At 40.8% G+C, this 3,592-nt stretch overlaps 1 non-coding gene across 1 annotated transcript; it reads right to left on the bottom strand.

Annotated features, from left to right (window-relative positions):
- Positions 1 to 292: 292 nt before the first annotated feature.
- Positions 293 to 399, bottom strand: LOC141662201 (small nucleolar RNA R71). Its single transcript, XR_012550326.1, has one exon. It is a non-coding gene; the product is annotated as a small nucleolar RNA R71 (small nucleolar RNA).
- Positions 400 to 3,592: the final 3,193 nt, after the last annotated feature.

Consider the following 3,592-nt stretch of genomic DNA (forward strand, 5'->3'; position numbering starts at 1 on the left):
TCTTGATCTTCTTTCCTTTTAATCAGCCTTTCCTTAACTGTTCGTCCTTCCGCACTTAAGTTCTGTTATCCATCTTCTGATATTATCTCCTGATAATTTAAGTACTGATATCCTTAAGTTCTGACTTCCAGTAAGTGCTGATTTCAGTAAGTACTGATATTTCCTGTTTGTTAAGATCTGAAAACTAAACATAAAATACATTAGACATGACATCTCAAATATATATAACACACAACTTGGGAAGATCTTGCTCAAAAGTTTCTCACTAAATTTTTTCTCATGGCGAACCGCAGAAATCAGGAATGCTCTTACCCAGTTCGCGCAGCAAACTGGAGAATCTCTGTGTGAGGCTTGGGATCAATATAAGGAGATGCTAAGGAAGTGCCCATACCATGGCATGCCTGATTGCATCTGACCTTTCATGTAGCTATGAGGAAAAGCCTTTGAGAATTTTGAGAGAGTTCAAATCGGCAATTGGATGGACTATAGCAGATATCAAGGGAATCAGCCCTTCTTACTGTATACATAAAATTCTGCTAGAAGAAGGTAGCAAGCCTACAGTCGAGCAGCAAAGAAGACTTAATCTAATAATGAAGGAAGTAGTGAAGAAAGAAATTCTAAAGTGGTTAGATGCAAGGATCATCTACCCTATCTCTGACAGTTCATGGGTAAGCCCGGTTCAATGTGTACCAAAAAAAGGTGGTATCACTGTGGTAGCAAATGAGAAGAATGAGCTTATCCCTACACGAACAGTCACGGGGTGGAGAGTTTGTATGGACTACAGGAAGCTGAACAAGGCCACTAGGAAGGACCATTTTCCATTGCCCTTTATTGATCAAATGCTTAACAGGTTGGCTGGTCATGAATATTACTGTCTTCTGGATAGCTATTCGGGTTACAATCAGATTTGTATCACTCCAGAAGATCAGGAGAAGACTACCTTCACTCGTCCATTTGGTACTTTCACCTTCAGACGAGTTTTTTTTGGTCTGTGTGGTGCACCAACCACTTTTCAGAGATGTATGATGGCCATCTTTTCTCACATGATTGGCCAGAATGTGGAAGTATTTATGGATAAATTCTCGGTCTTTGGCAATTCTTTTGATGAATACTTACAAAACCTTGGACACGTCCTCAAGAGGTGCGTTGAGACCAATCTGGTTCTCAATTGGGAGAAATGTCACTTTATGGTGTATCAGGGCATCATTCTTGGGCACAAATTTTCTAGTAAGGGTCTTGAGGCGGATAAGGCCAAGGTAGGGGTCATTGAGAATCTTTCCCCACCTATTTCTGTCAAGGGAATTCACAGTTTTCTTGGTCACGCAGGTTTCTATAGGCGTTTCATCAAAGACTTCTCGAAAATTTCAAAGCCATTGTGTAGTTTATTAGAGAAAGATGTTCCTTTTAAATTTGATGATGAGTGTCTTGCATCTTTTGAGACAATGAAGAAGAGTCTAATTACGGCACCGGTTATAACTGCACCCGATTGGAATGAACCTTTTGAGATGATGTGTGATGCAAGTGATTATGTTGTTGGAGCAGTTCTTAGGCAAAGGAAGAACAACAATTTTCATGTGGTCTACTATGCTAGTAAGACCCTCAACGGTGCTCAACTGAATTACACTACTACGGAGAAAGAGCTTTTAGCTATTGTCTATGGTTTTGAGAAATTTCGATCTTATCTACTTGGGACTAAGGTGACAGTTTTCACAGATCACGCCGCCATTCGATATCTTGTCTCGAAGAAGGACTCTAAGCCTAGATTTATTCGATGGGTTCTTTTGCTCCAAGAATTTGAACTAGAGATCAAGGACAAAAAAGGAACTGAAAATCAAGTTGCTGATCATCTCTCGCTTTTAGAGAATCTTAATGATACTTCATTGGATAAGACATTGATAAATGAGTCTTTTCCCGATGAGCAGCTGTTTGGAGTGCAAGAAGAAGAGCCATGGTTTGCAGACATTGTGAACTATCTTGTTAGTAACATCATGCCTCCTGACCTATCTTATGCTCAAAGAAAGAAGTTTCTACATGAAGTGAAGTGGTATATGTGGGATGAGCCGTTTCTTTTTAGACAAGGAGCTGACCAAATCATTAGGAGATGTATTCCTTACAGCGAAACAGGGGGATCTTGCAAGATTGCCACTCAACGGCTTATGGAGGTCACTATGGTGGAGAAAAGACAACAGCTCGGGTTCTTCAAGAAGGTTTTTTTTTGGCCAACATTGTTTAAAGATGCTCATCAGTTTGTTTTGAAATGTGATCGCTGTCAACGAGTGGATAATATGTCTAAGAAGGATGAGATGCCTCTTAATGTGCTTCTCGAGGTTGAGGTCTTCGATGTTTGGGCAATTGACTTCTTGGGGCCATTAGTCTCATCTTGCAACAATCAGTATATCGTGTTGGCGGTTGATTATGTGTCAAAATGGGTTGAAGTTAAGTCATTGCCAATAAACGATGCGAAAGTGGTGCTTAATTTTCTTCACAAACAGATATTCACAAGGTTTGGAACTCCAAGAGTCATAATCAGTGATGAGGGGTCGCATTTTTGCAATCGCAAGTTTACTACTATGATGAAAAGGTATAATGTGAATCATCGCATTACTACAGCTTATCATCCTCAGACAAATGGTCAAGCTGAGGTATCTAACAGAGAAATCAAGCGCCATTTAGAGAAAGTAGTGTGTCCATCAAGGAAGGATTGGACTTTGAAGCTTGATGAAGCTGTTTGGGCTTATAGAACAGCTTATAAGACTCCACTGGGAATATCGTTGTTTCAATTGGTTTATGGCAAGGGGTCTATTTGCCCTTGGAGCTCGAGCATAAAACATACTAGGCTTTAAAGAATTTGAATCTAGACCTGGATGCAGCTGGAAAGAAAAGGATGCTTCAATTGAACGAACTTGACGAATTTTGACTTCAAGCTTATGAGAACAATAAAATGTACAAGGAGAAAGTCAAGAGGAGGCACGATCGGGGTCTAGTGCTCAAGAAATTTGTGTCGGGGCAACAAGTGCTTTTATTTAACTCTCGTCTCCATCTTTTTCCTGGAAAGTTGAAGTCAAGATGGTCAGGTCCTTTTATTGTCAAAACTGTGTTTCCACATGGAGCGGTGGAAATTTTGAGAATGATCTGGGCCAGGTATTCAAGGTATATAGTCAACGTTTGAAGCATTATTATGGTGATACGGCAAACCGCGAAGTGGTTAGTGTCGTTTATTGTCCACTTGATCTCGAGATTTTACGTCGAGCTAGCAACGTAAGGCAACCCAAGTATGTTGTACATTAGTATGTAGAGGAAGCAAGAAGAAAGGAAACAAATCAAAAAAAAATCAGAAAAAGAAAAAAATTCAGGGCCAACTACAGAAGCTGGGCGCGCCCGCGCTGACCAGCGCGCGGCCGCGCCGTTTTTTCCAGTAGCCACGCGCGCCCGCGCCGGTTTTCCAGAAATTAAGCGCGCCCGCGCCGTCTCAGCGCGCGCCCGCGCCGGTCCCTGTTCGAAAAAAATAAATACAACAGTTTTATTAGAGAAAATCGGGATTTTAATTTTAAAATCAATTTTAACCCTATTTTTACTCTACCACATCCCATAA

This window comes from Apium graveolens, chromosome 5 (assembly GCF_009905375.1).
Source record: "Apium graveolens cultivar Ventura chromosome 5, ASM990537v1, whole genome shotgun sequence".
In the NCBI taxonomy this organism is placed as follows: Eukaryota; Viridiplantae; Streptophyta; class Magnoliopsida; order Apiales; family Apiaceae; genus Apium; species Apium graveolens.